At 40.3% G+C, this 14,904-nt stretch overlaps 1 protein-coding gene and 2 non-coding genes across 3 annotated transcripts in view; 2 read left to right on the top strand and 1 right to left on the bottom strand.

Annotated features, from left to right (window-relative positions):
- NFIB (nuclear factor I B) overlaps positions 1 to 14,904 on the top strand; it is a 296,512-nt gene that overhangs the window by 25,999 nt on the left and 255,609 nt on the right.
- On the top strand, positions 10,835 to 10,906 carry TRNAH-GUG. Its single transcript has one exon. It is a non-coding gene; the product is annotated as a tRNA-His (tRNA).
- On the bottom strand, positions 11,808 to 11,879 carry TRNAH-GUG. The gene has a single exon. It is a non-coding gene; the product is annotated as a tRNA-His (tRNA).

Genomic DNA, 14,904 nt, shown 5'->3' with positions numbered 1-14,904 from the left:
TCTTAGACTCAGGAAACACCATGACAGGAAATGAGGCTGCCATGGGGGGTAGCAATGGAACTGACAATTCGCCGTGCTAGAGAAGAAGCTATTTTTTATTTTTTTAAAAAAATAGTTTCTTCTCCCGTTAGATTCACAAAATGTTTAGGGGTATCTGTACCCCTGTGTACCCCCAGAAAAAAAGCACTGGCAACAATACCCTTTGTGAGGAAAAGCTGTACACAATATTATGTCTGAGAACTGTACATCATATTCAAAGTGTGGTCATTTTGGCATTGCAATACTGGCAGTTTTATTTTCATTCCCCTCCCTAATGACCCCCTAACACAGAATTTGCCTTTTTCATAGATAGTGCACACAGAGTCAAGGTTTTCATTTTAATTCATCCACCGCAACACCAATATATCTCTTTCCTGGCTTCAGAGAGTTGAGGGAGTCTCCAATTGGGGGCATGGGGAGGGCTTGGAGGATGGAGGGAAAATCATTTTTAAAAAATTAATAAAATTGATGCTTTCCCTGTTCCACTGATGGAAGCCTTACCATGACACTCTGAATGTTTTAAAGGTGTTTTAATTAATATAATTATACCTGATCTGAGCATTGAATGAGCTTGTTTTAAAATGAAGAATGAAGTGACTGAAGATTCAAATTGATAAACAAATGTGTATGGGTGAAATTATTGAACCGCTTGCAAAATCAATAAATAGATTAAGAATTCTGAAATCCAATCATTCCTTTACTAGTTTCTGTAAGGAAAATGCCTAATAATAATAATAATAATAATAATAATAATAATAATAATAATTGTATTCTTTGTACCCTGCCCATCTGGCCGGGTCCCCCCAGCCACCCTGGGTGACTTCCAACAAACATTAAAATACATTAAAATATCACAGATTAAAAACTTCCCTAAACAGGGCTGCCTTCAGGTATTTTCTGAATGTAAGGTAATTGTTTATCTCTTTGACATCTGAAGGGAGGGCGTTCCACAGGGTGGGCGCCATTACCGAGAAGGCCCTCTGCCTGCTTCCCTGTAGTTTTGCTTCTCACAGCGAGGGAACCGCCAGAAGGCCCTTGGCGCTGGATCTCAGTGTCCGGGCTGAACGATAAGAGGTGGAGACGCTCCTTCAGGTATACAGGACCAAGGCCGTTTAGGGCTTTAAAGGTATAGCAATGTTTTTTAATCCATTCCTTTTTTCATAAGTTATATCCTGTGCACTATTTATACTGATTCTAAGAGCAATCCTCTTGGATTAGACCAAAAGCCCCTGGAGTCCAGCATCACAGTGGCCAACTAGATGCCTATGGGAAGCCTGCTAGCAATACTTTCTTGTGATTTTATGAGCGTATCTGAAGAAATGTGCATGCACACGAAAGCTCATACCAAGAACAAACTTAGTTTGTCTCTAAGGTGCTACAGGAAGGATTTTTTTATTTTTTATTTTTTATTTTTTGTTTTGTTTTGACTATGGCAGACCAACACGGCTACCTACCTGTATGTGGGAAGGGTTATTGTAAGAATTATTTCCCCACTGGTTCCAAATCACCCCTTCTAGCCTTATTATTGTTGTTGTTATTGTTATTATTATCATTACTATTATTATTATTATTATTATTATTATTATTATTATTATTAGCTTCCGTGTAGTTCCAAGTGCCTGTTTTCCCTTGCTAACAGGAAAGCAACTTCATCTTATCTCATGCATTTCGTTTCCTGTTTTGTGTGAGAAGCAGAATTCGAAAGAAGCTTAGGTGCCCTCAAGTGGTGGTTTTTTACCACTGCAGAAGAGAAATACGGGTGGAAAATGCAATTTTTAAAAAATAATAATGCACCAGAATAATTGAAGTGAATTTGAGGTCATTTTTGAGATTATTGAAGAAAGCATACTCAGAATTTGTAGTATATTTTGTTGCAAATTATGCACTTCTGAAAGGCTTTAAAATTCATCCTCCTTTTGATAAATCATGGTGTTTAATCAGCATAACAGAACAACCTGGTAATTTTAAGAATGGTATAATATTTTAAACATGTTCATACCTCTGTGTATTTATATTTATATTTATTTTAAAACATTTATGCACTCTTCTTCCGGACATTTTAAACGGCTCACAAATAAAACACTATGAAAACAATTACCGTTATTTGCGTATAAAACCATATAAAAATGAAAAACCCAAACCCATAGCTATCAATAAGTACAAAACTCAGTTGCAGCTTGCCAAGCCAGATGATGCATGGTTGAGCCGAGCCGAAACAACAACAACAAAAAACCCTTTTAAAAGACTTGAACGTGTGAATACTGTATCTGTGAAGCCTTTGCAGATGTTGTCATCCTCATCGTGCAGCCAAATATTGTTGGGCTCCAGATCACTCTCTGGAAAACAGAGCAGTCTCAGAGAATGCAAAAGTTGTTCATTGTCTGCTCTAGAAAAGTAAGTTGTGGATGGATTTCACAGATGGGTATCCTTGACTTATTTTTCCCCCTTTTTTAAACTACTGGACCACATTACCTTGAGGAAATAGAATGCAATAGTTCAAATGGTGCGTAAGTTGTCATTTGATGTTCTGCAATGCTTTGTTTTTAAAAATGTAGAAGAATGTGGTGTGTGTGTTTTTTTGTCTCTTTGATCCAGTGGAGGGTTCCAGGAGTGGAAATGAAAGAGGTGCTTTCTGCAGTATCCTCATTTTTCCTGTGCTACATCTCATGTTGCTCCAAAGTGTTCCCCAAACCTCTGCAGTACATTTGGAGAGGCACAGGGAGAGCTGCAGAAGGAAGGGAGGATTCAGTAAAGAAAATTGTACCCTACCTCCTTTTTCACTCACAGGACTGTTGGAATGAACAGTCATCAGCAGAGGGGCACAATTGCATACCATTTTAAAAAAATTTTTTAGAAGTCCTATCTTATTAATATACAATGAGAAATACTTTGATAGCAGACTTAAATTCATACATGCTTCTCTTTTCTTGAATCCGTCTTTTGGGGAGAATGTAATTAATAGGATCCTGGCTTAACCTGTTTTTGTATTTTACAAAGTCCCAAACTTCCAAGATTAATTTCAGCCAAGCTCTCTGTATCCCTGTTTTGCTTTCTGCTAGTTAAGTTTTGTTAAACGCACACTTGTTGCCCTTATAACATTAACATCTAAACACATTACATGTAATTAATGCGCTTAGGATCTGGGTACCAGTACTGTATGCTGGCTAAGGCTGGCTTCTGTCTGGAAGGAGAAAGGCTCACTGATAACTGCTGTCAGTTGAAGTCACTGATTTTGTTACTGATTCTGTCTGAGTGTTTTATGTCAACGATTAGCTGGAGGCCATTGAGGGCACCAGAAATGTTGCCTTAGTCAATGGTTGTTGGTTTTTTCCCAAAGCTATTCGCAGAAGTTAAGGAACATTGTTGTTGTTGTTTTTTTAATCAATATTTATTAAGTTTTTAACCAAAAATATACATAAAGAAAAAACATAACTACAATAACAACAAACACAAAAACACAACAAAAACAACTTATTACATTTCTTTTTTTAAAAAAAAAACACAATGATACTTCCTCACATCTGCTAGTCTTCTGGACTACTTGATTTATATGACCTGTTGGATCTTCAATCAGTTCCATCTCTGGTCTTGCTATTACCGGTAAGTCCGTGTTTCTCCGCAATGAAGAATAAGACTGGGAGAGTGGACTATTTGGGAGAGTTGGCAAAATTTTATCTTCTCTTGGTTGATCGGTGCTATATGAAAGTTCCAGGTCTGGCATCGAGGAATGGGTGGAAGGGGATTTGTCCAGCTGTAATATGTCATGGGTCTGAGTGGGACTTCCTCCTGTGTCCTCCTCCTGCGTCCCTTGTAAATACCTTTTTTGTAACTTCCAAAATCTCCTATAATTCTATTCTATTTTCTAACAACAAAAATTCATTGATATCTCATACCTCTTAACTTATATTATATCAGTGTCTAATTGATTAAACTTATATCTTATCTTAATCCTTATCATCTTCTAACTTTATCATCTATCTTCTACTCTACAACCTATCTTATCCTCAGGTTATATCTAACTTTCAATCATACAATGATCTTTTAAATACAATTTAAAATTCTTCCACTCTTTCTCCACCGCGTCGTCCCTCTGGTCCCAGAGTTTCCCGGTCATTTCTCCAAGCTCCGTATAGTCCATCATTTTCATCTGCCATTCTTCTATTGTTGGTGAAGTTAAGGAACATTATTAACCTGGTGGTTTCTGTTAACATTGGGCTCTGGATAACTAAGTCTGAGCTATTTTTTTAAAAAAAAAAACATTTCCGCTTTTTAAAAAAGAGATATTTATAGATGGAATATGAGGCATAAATTACATTGGGGGTGAAACTGAATGAATGAACGGGGAAGTACATTAATATCCCAGCTTGCAATTATTAGACTATTTCCACTTTCTTAAGGAGGTCTTACTCTCAATTATTTGCTAGCGAATAAATGACTAAACTAATAATAATGCTGGGTCTTAAGTCCTGCTTCCATAATAGGTGGCTCAGAAGAGATCCTTTGTAATTCAGTCTCGATACCATATGTCTCTGACATTAACATGCTTAGTTCCAAATGAGTTGGCTTCATTCAAGCATCTTAATTCAAGAGTGGATGATTAGATCTTAAGCTGAAAACCTATTAGGAGGTAAGCACTTAGGTTTGCTGCAAGTTATTAAAGGGACATCATCGTGCAGTGGAAAATAAATCCTTTGTATCTAGTACTGGTTAGTTAGGTGAAGTTTGCTTGTCATACAATATTAAAAACCAACGTAAATGTTTGTTCAGAGTTGATCACATTCCAAGAAATTATCTAATTGAATGCAGTTCAGCCAAATACTTTTTTGTCTTCGAAGAAAGAACCGAGACCCAAACTCTATGCTGATGGCAGGCGCATAGGATTCTCCAATGCTTCCGAAGGAGAGTTGTGAAAAACCATGTGACGTGTGACGTCATCACATTAGCATTTCCCCCCCCCCATGCAGATTTGCAGCCAATGAAGCCAAGCAGGGCAGAGGGAAACAATACTAATACAAGGGCATCACACTATGCTGTGATTTAGTTAGTTACCTGGTACATTTATACGTGGTTTGAAACAAAATGCAATTGGTAAAATCAGCACAGTGGTGCAAAATGAGAGCAATTCTAATAACTAAATTAAAGCAACAGTCAAAGCTTGTTAAAACACAGAAGCCAGGGGGAACACAAAAAATTATTTCCCTGGTGCTAAAATAAATAGCAGAGTAGGCACCAGGGGAGACTCCTTAGGCAGGGGGTGCCACCACTAAGAAGGCCTTTCACTTGCCTCACCTCAGGATGATGGGAAGAGTCTCTGATAGGCTCATGCCGGTTGATGTGCCATTGGACCAGAAGACAATGCAGTCTTCCAGCTACACATTACAGGAGAGATGGGAGGGGACATGGACTGGTAGAGTCCTCTAATCTATAGTTTGGGATTTGGGAGGTGAACTTAAAAAAAAAATGTAACCAGACATTAGTGAGGATGTGGTTATTCTGAACTAGTCATATGACTCAGATTCAACCTCCATGTGTGAAATGGGAATAATAATAGTTTTAGACTAATACTGCTTTGTTTCTATGCAGTTTGGGTCTTTTCTTTTGTTCAATACTTGGAAATGTGCAGCCCCTACAGGTTTGGGATATGATTACACCAAGCACTGTTATTTAACATTTCTTGATTTATGTATGCTTTTTTTGTACCCAACTCTCCTTCAAGGAACTCAACGTGGCATACAAGGCTCTTCCCAGATCCATATTATTCTCACAACAAACTTGTGAAGTAAGTTAGGCTGAGAGATGCCCTCCCCAAATCTGTAACAATACCATGATTGAACATCCTGGTAGATTTACACTTGTTGTTGTTGTTCAGTCATTCAGTCGTGTCTGACTCTTTGTGACCCCATGGACCAGAGCACGCCAGGCACGCCTATCCTTCACTGCCTCTCGCAGTTTGGCCAAACTCATGTTAGTAGCTTCGAGAACACTGTCCAACCATCTCATCCTCTGTCGTCCCCTTCTCCTTGTGCCCTCCATCTTTCCCAACATCAGGGTCTTTTCCAGGGAGTCTTCTCTTCTCATGAGGTGGCCAAAGTACTGGAGCCTCAACTTCAGGATCTGTCCTTCTAGTGAGCATTCAGGGCTGATTTCTTTAAGAATGGTGATTTACACTTACTCTTTTTCTTAATATTTAGTCACACTGTAAAAAAAAGAGCCCACCTTGTGCTGAGAAAGCAGGCCCCCCGTGGCTCCTTGCTCTTTGAACACAGATCCTCTTGCTGACATGAACTTTGAAAATGCATCTGTCCGGTACCAGTAAAAGTGAAGCAAGACCAATGCCTTTATTGCTCTCACACTGAATAGTGTATCAGGTGTGTGTAAGAGACACTCTCCTTAAGTGCAACTTGATGTAACGTTTGCATTATTCATGGCGCAAATCTATTGAAAAGCACTGCCCAAGCAGCACACCAGGTCTGGTGGCACCAAGGAAGTGTTGAAAGGCTATGACTCTTTTGTTTGTCTCCGCTTAGTGACAGCCGCTCTCACACATATGGTTTGTGGCAGAGTTGGGTCTGCTGCACAACTGGCCAAGCAGGGCTTAAGTACATTTACTTCAAAATATTGATCCAGTTACAGGTAGGTAGCAGTGTTGGTCTGCCATAGTCAAAACAATGAGTGAATGAGGAAGTATTCTACCTTCTAGATGCTAGCTCAGTGCCCTCACCTCGACCTCGGCCTCCCTGCCCCCAGTTGTGAGTAGAGAGCCCAATGGAGCTGTGCTGCTCAATTGTTTGTTCTTCTGCATGTGCCTAGGCTATGATCTTGCAAAGCAAAAGAGATAATGAGTGTTAAAGGTAAAGGTAATTGTTTGAATGGAAGCAAAATTTATAAAAAAAAAAAATCCTTCCAGTAGCACTTTAGAGACCAACTAAGTTTGTTCTTGGTATGAGCTTTCACGTGCATGCACACTTCTTCAAATATTGTTATAGATTTGGGGGCGAACCCCCTAAAACCTATAAATTAATAAATGGTAGGATCTTGGTTACTTGGGATGTGAAGGGAGAAATACGAGCTGCAGAGGAATTCCTGGGCCAATAAGGAACAAAATAGGGCCATTGAAGGCCATTGGCAGTGCAAGAGAACTGTCCTCCCAGGCCCTGAGGTTTCAGTCCTTTTTCCTCTTTCTTGAAGCTCTTCATCTCCAGAAGGTAACACCATAGCCTTCCAATTTACTATCCAATTTTCTAACCTGACTTCTAGACCAGTGTTTTTCAACCTTTTATGGGCAAAGGCACACTTGTTTCATGAAAAAAATCACGAGGCACACCACCATTAGAAAATGTTAAAAAAATTAACTCTGTGCCTATATTGACTATATATAAAGTAATTTTTCAATTTTTCCCACGGCACACCAGGCAACATCTTGCGGCACACTAGTGTGCCGCGGAATAGTGGTTGAAAAACACTGTTCTAGACTATATTTTTAATGACCCCTCCCAACCTTGCAGCTAATCAGGGGAGTAGAATCCTGTTTAATTTTCTATTTCCATGTTCTTATGATGAAACTTTGACCCTTCTCTTCACAGTATCCCCTTGTACAACATTTCCTGAGCAAAGCATCCCCTTTTACTTTTAACATTTCTGTTAACTTTTGACTCTCCTGTTAGAGAAAACCTTCAAACCAAAAAGCAACTATTTTAACTACCCAAATCCGGTTGAAAGCATTTCCCCTTCACAGCTACTCTCAGGTATAGGACTGAAAGCTCAGGTAATAAGCCCCATTGACTACGTTAGGATGTACTTCTGAGTAAATACCAGGGGTACCAACGTGAATAAAATATTGGGGAAGGCCAGATAAACCCCGTTCTCTATAATCAACCTCAAGACACGGCACACACACACCCATTTGGTGTTGTGCTATGTATGGGAGAAATCCTAGGTTTTAATGAATGATTTGCTCTTGGGGCAGTTACTGGGCAAAATTATCTGTTGGGACTTAGCAGTTTTCCCCCTTCTGTGTTTATGTCTTTTACTTCTTCCATTTTGTACGAAACATAACTGGGCAATCCTGGCAGTGCAGTCCATTTCGTTATTTAGTATATTAGTCTCGAATCCAAGCTTTAAATATTAGTTCCATTTATGATGATGTTGTTGTTGTTGTTAAATTTATATACTGCTTTACATGCCAAAACGGTGAACATGCCAAATTGGAGCAGGCACAATCTGTAGTGGAGCTCAGCCTCACTCCTGTTGTATGATACCTCCAAATATTGTCTCTGTGATGTATTATGACTGACAGCCCTGCTTGTACAACATATTTAACTGTGGGCTGTAATTAGCTGGGGTGAAACGTGTCTGACTGCGCTGCAAACTCCAACTGCAAAATTTATACCTTCAGCTGTGATCTCAAGATATAGCAGTTATCAAAATAGCCTTAATTGCTGTGCCATTGTTTGATGCTCTCGCGTGATTGATGCTACACTAAAGAAAATTGAAGGGTATAGTTTGTTTTAATAAAATGGTATGGTTTCATTTCATTACAGTTGCCTAATGAGTGCAAATCCATTTTGTTATACCAAGAATTGTCTCTGTTGGAATCTTTGTGAGATATTTAGCATGTTTCCTGGCACCATTTGACATCTACTCTGCATAATTCTTTATTCTGCAAGGGCCCATTTTCTCCCTTGAAACGTATGTAGAATTCTTATTAGGAATACTGACACACTGCTATCAGAACTTATAAAAGAGAAACCATGATTGCTATAATTCCTGAGGCTTGTGTAACATAATGAAAGGGTGCTCTGTTGTTATCTATGGATAACGATGACGCGCTTTTCCAGTTTTAGATAATGCAAAATGTTGCTGTGTATCAACAAGGGAGCGTGGCAGTTTTCTTTTCCATGTCCTTTCATGTTAATTTAGGATGGTGTTAGAGGTGCTGGTAGTCTGATTAGCTTGTAGTCTGAGATGATCACTTGATATTTCAATAGCGGAAGCTAATGGCAGATGTTCTCCTGATAGCCGGGCACCCTCTCCAGATTATAATGCTCTTTGTCATTTGTCATTTGTCATTTGCCCACCTAGCAGTTCGAAAGCACATCAAAGTGCAAGTAGATAAATAGGGACCGCTCCGGCAGGAAGGTAAACGGCGTTTCCGTGCGCTGCTCTGGTTCGCCAGAAGCGGCTTTGTCATGCTGGCCACATGACCCGGAAGCTGTCTGCGGACAAACGCCGGCTCCCTTGGCCTATAGAGCGAGATGAGCGCCGCAACCCCAGAGTCGGACACGACTGGACCTGATGGTCAGGGGTCCCTTTACCTTTACCTTTGTCATTTGGGTAAGGGTTTCTCTTGGCCAGGCATGTCCAACTGGTGGATCATAATCTACTGGTAGATCACTGGACATCTGCGGTAGATCACTGATAGATCATTGGGTCCCCCCAAAGAAGCTGAACAACTTTGCCCCCCCTAAAAAAGCTCAACATTTTACCTCCTCCCTGAAAAAACTCAACAACTTTGACCCGAACCCAAAAAAGGGGGTAGATTACTGCCAGTTTTTAACTCTGTGAATAGATCGCAGTCTCTTGGGAGTTGGCCACCCCTGATCTAGGCAGTGGGAAGGGGAGAGAGAAACAGTTGGAAGATCAACAATTTGGAGCTAAAGAGGCAGAAAGAGCTTTGATTTGACTTCCTGCTGAAGCACAAGCATCTTCAGCATGCAGGACAAGTGGTAGGAATCTTCTCAGTACCTTTATAAATCAAACAAATATTGCAGAGGCACCACAAATCTCAAGTGTCCCATCATCCCTAGGAAACAGAATCCAGTTGTGTTGTCTCTTGAGGTACAGGGAACACACAACAGTGTTTTGGATGGTGGAAACTGCTGAGGTTCTCCTTCAAGGAATGTTGTGTCGTTTTCTTTCCAGGGTTACATGCGAAAAACAAAGCAAGGCTAAAGCGCAAAGCCTAGGCAGTTTCCTTCATTGCACCCGTGCATTCTACCAAAACTGTATATTTTTTTTTAATTTTTCATTTGCTGCCCTTTTATGTTGAAAAAGGTTGCTTTTTGAAGTGTGACATGAAAGGTCTGTTGACTTCTGAGAGCACGGCATGGAGATTTTTAGTACGGTGCTATATTTTTATGTCATAAAATAATTCTGCATTATGGTTCTAGTTATGCTATGCCATTAATAATATAGTATTGCAAAACAGTTTTTAAATTAAAAGGAACCAAACCCCTGTCTCCCTATGGATCAAGTCATTTTATTCCTTGTGACTTGGCTGTTCTAAAACCAGCAGGCTGTAAGAGTTTTGTCTCCATTTTTTTTATTGCATATAATGCCACTCAGGGGGGAGGAACTCTTCCTTCTATAATTCATTCCATGTTTTGTATGTGCTTTTAAAAAAAATAAAAAATACAATGGGCAATTCTTTTTTATTGCACAAACCCCGCGTTCTTTCAATGGAAGGGATCTATCTGGCTGCAAACTTTGATCTCTCTTCTATCTTTTCTGCAGAAAATAAAATCCTTTGTTAGAAGCTCCTGTCTGGAGGAGCCATCAGAACATGGCTTCATTGGTCCATGCACAAAAAGGGAACGTGGGAAAATTGAAATTTGAAAAGTCTGGATGGTTTTCAGTTGTTTTCACCGGGGTGGGTTGTACCGGCATATCTTTCAAGCTGCAACGAGGCAACTCTTAATTTTGTATATTCGCCAGTAGGTGGAGGTATTTGTACAGATGTCATCATCTAGTTTAGAAGGGGGAAAAAGCAACGCGACTTCCAGTTCCTTGGTAGCTTGCCGTGATCGTATAGTGGTTAGTACTCTGCGTTGTGGCCGCAGCAACCTCGGTTCGAATCCGAGTCACGGCAGAAAGGAATGCGCATGTTTTTTAAAAGCCTTAAAATCAACTGCTTTGCAATACTGTATCGCCCAAAGCAGCCTCTTTTAAAACAGTTGTGAGAAATAGCTTTAGCATAAGGACTGATACTTGTATAATGTTGAATACAGTAGTTGCATTCCAGGCATGCTTTTGATCTAATTGCTATTCATTGATTATAGTATGTTTATACTTTGGCACTATCAATATTTAGCTTTATAGTAAATAATAATATTAATAATAATAATAATAATAATAATAATAATAATAATAATTTATTTATACCGTGCCCATCTGACTGGGATTCCCCAGCCACTCTGGGCGGCTTCCAACAAAATATTAAAATGCAATAAAAATATAATATAATATCACTTTAGAATCCAATCCTTTAACTCAGAGGACTGTATTCATGTTTATCGTCTGTATATTTTAATCCTCCTCCATGTCTGTGTACATTTTAATTCCCCCACCCCTATCTTTGAACAAATAAAACAAAGACATAGTTTTAAATAGCACACACCAGTTTAATGAGATAGAATAGGTGAATGCATACAAACTGACATTATACTTTCAGGAGTACTTGAAATTTGGAAGAATTGGGGAGTTTACTTGTGTATGCATTAAAAAAATAATTGTTCTAATACAAGATTTTAGAGGCTGGTTGGGATATCTATGCCTTTTGTGCAAAATCTGTGGGCCTTTCTGCATCTCTAGTGCTTCCAACCTGCCTGGCATGCAAAACACAGAAGACATTAATTTTGTGCTGTTTCTAGAATGCAGTGCATCAGAAACTAGCCCTACACACATGTATGGTCTTGTTGTATGGAACTTGTTGATGTTGGCAGCGTATTTATTATTATTATTTTTAAGAGCAAATAAAGTTTCTTCCCTTCTGCCGTGACTCGGATTCGAACCGAGGTTGCTGCGGCCACAACGCAGAGTACTAACCACTATACGATCACGGCAAGCTACTGGAGAAGTTGTTGCAAGAAACTGGATTGGTATTTTCCTTTAAAGAGCTGTGGGAATATTGCCACCTAGCGTCTGTTGGCTAGGAAGGCTCATAAATCCAATAGCACTTCTGTGAAACAAAAAAACAAAAAAAAACCAAGGCTTGTGTGAGTGTGTTTATGCCGGAGCTTTTTATTTTGTTATAATTGTTGGTACAGAGTTCCCGGCATTGTTCATTGCGTCGCCATCTTCATCATGACTGTCAAATAACCTTTGCTTCCGAGATGGAATATACTGTATTATGGAAAAGCATTATTTTCTGTTTCTTAGGTTTCTGTTTGTTACAAGCGTTTATAAGTGGATGATTAAAGCGTGCGGTGCTGAAACAACTTATTTTCTCATTTCTTAGCTGGGAAAGTCAGGACTTTTTTATTTTTAAAAGATGCAGTGCACACTACCAAACAAATGCACTCACCACTGGTGAGCTGGGGTTTTTTTTCTCTGTAAAGAGAAAAGCTCAGTACCATCAAATCTTGGAAAGTCCTTTATTTCCTCTAAAGCTGAAATAAGAGCAGGGGTAAGAATCATAGAATTGTAGAGTTGGAAGGGAACCCAAGGGTCATCTAATCAAACCCCCTGCAATGCAGGAATCTCAGCTCAAACATCCATGACAGATGGCCTTCCAACCTCTGCTTAGAAACCTCCAAGGAAGGAGAGTCCACCACCTCCTGAGTGAGACTGAGACAGTGAGACAGCTCTTATTGTCAGAAAGTTCTTCCTGGTGTTTAGTCAGAATCTCCTTTCTTGTGACATGAAGCCCTTGGTTCAAGTCTGGCCTACAGAGCAGGAGAAAACAAGCTTGTTCCCTCTTCCACGTGACAGCCCTTGAGATATTTGAAGATGAGATATCATATCTCCTCTGTTTCCTCTTATGCAGGTTAAACATACCCAACTCCCTCAACCATTCCTCATATGACTTGGTTTCCAGACCCTTGATCATCTTGGTCGCACTCCCCTGCACAATTTCCAGCTTCTCAACTTCCTTCTTAAAACGTGGTGCCCAGAACTGGACACATTATTCCAGGTGGAGTCTGTCCAAGGCACACCCATATGCCATGCTGAGACTTGAAGACACTTAAGAAGCTTTGAGATCTTGCTTAGTATTGTCCAAGTATCTCCCGCTGACCTCAGGGACAAAGCTCTGCTTTTCCAAGTTGGGGAGGACAGGTTTCTGCTGGCTACCAAGGACCAGCCCAAAGTGACAGACTTGGGGAGAATTCATTGATAATAGCACAAGTAATACCTTAAGGACTATATGTGACATTTGTCTACATAAAGAAATGCTGACTTCATCAGAAGCATAAACTCCTGCTGGGGCAAGAAGATTGTCTGCATCTTATAAAGTGAGGTTCAGAAATAAACTGAAAGCAGAGAGATCATCATAAATGAATCAATCACTTAGTGTAGATTTGGCCAGCTGACAGCCAACCTGTTCTATGTGTGTCTGACATGTAAATAACCCCCAGAAAGAAACCTCCATCAGTCCCCCAGTTGATAATGGGGATCATAGTTGATTTTTTTTTCCTGGTGGCCTTTGACAGGAAAAAGCTTCCCCATTTTTGTTCTAGAGGCGAGGTCCTAGCAGGGGAAGTTACTTGTTCTGGTATCTTTATTGCAGGATTGTGGTATTGCTCTAATAGGGCTGAAAAGGGTGGCTGGGAGGAGTTGGGTGCTAAATTTCACATGATGTTTTGGACTAATCAGACAGTTCTTTGGCTGCAGGCTTCTAGGATTGTTTCATTTTTTATGAGTTTTTTGAAATGTGATTTCCAGATCTTATTCTTATTGAGGTTGAATCTTGACAAGACAGAAGTATTGTTTTGGGGGGGGACAGGAGGCAGGCAGGTGTGGAGGACTCCCTGGTCCTGAATGGGGTAACAGTGCCCCTGAAGGACCAGGTGCGCAGCCTGGGAGTCATTTTGGACTCACAGCTGTCCATGGAGGCACAGCTTAATTCTGTATTCAGGGCAGCTGTCTACCAGCTACATCTGGTACACAGGCTGAGACCCTACCTGCCTGTGGACTATCTCGCCAGAGTGGTGTATGCTCTAGTTATCTCTCGCTTGGATTACTGCAATGCGCTCTACATGGGGCTACCTTTGAAGGTGACCTGGAAACTGCAATTAATCCAGAATGCGGCAGCTAGACTGGTGACTGGGAGCGGCCGCTGAGACCACATAACACCGGTCTTGAAAGACCTACATTGGCTCCCAGTACATTTCCGAGCACAATTCCAAGTGTTGGTGGTGACCTTTAAAGCCCTAAACGGCCTCAACCCAGTAGACCTGAAGGAGCGTCTCCACCCCCATTGTTCTGCCTGGACACTGAGGTCCAGCGCTGAGGGCTTTCTGGTAGTTCCCTCACTATGAGAAGCCAAGTTACAGGGAACCAGGCAGAGGGCCTCCTCGGTAGTGGCACCCGCCCTGTGGAATGCCCTCCCACCAGATGTCAAAGAGAAAAAACAACTACCAGACATTTAGAAGACATCTGAAGGCTGCTCTGTTTATGGAGGCTTTTAATGTTTAATAGATTATTGCATTTTAGTGTTCTGTTGGAAGCTGCCCAGAATGGCTGGGGAAACCCAGCCAGATGGGCGGGGTATAAATAATAATAATAATAATAATAATAATAATAATAATAATAATAATAATATTCTGCGCAGTGTTGAAGGCATTGGGTCTAAAAAAATAGGCAACACAAGTTTTGCCTTTTGTTTCAGTAGCCATTTTAAGGGTGGTCTAGCTGAGAGAGTGCGCTATTTGCTCATACAGCTAGAGGATAGCGGTATATAATACAACAGTTACTGTTTAATATACCCTCATTAAATCCAAACTAACTTGCAATCTCAGGCAAGGTAAGTCTGTGAAAATCTAGAAAACCTGATGTTCGCATCCTTATTTGAAAGTCTGTCTTGCTCCCAACCATTTTATGGGGTGTGCAACTGGGAATACGGAGATTCTCTTTGAATGCCAATTCTCA

This window comes from Lacerta agilis, chromosome 16 (assembly GCF_009819535.1).
Source record: "Lacerta agilis isolate rLacAgi1 chromosome 16, rLacAgi1.pri, whole genome shotgun sequence".
NCBI lineage: Eukaryota > Metazoa > Chordata > Lepidosauria > Squamata > Lacertidae > Lacerta > Lacerta agilis.
This window is presented reverse-complemented; position numbering and strand designations above follow the sequence as displayed.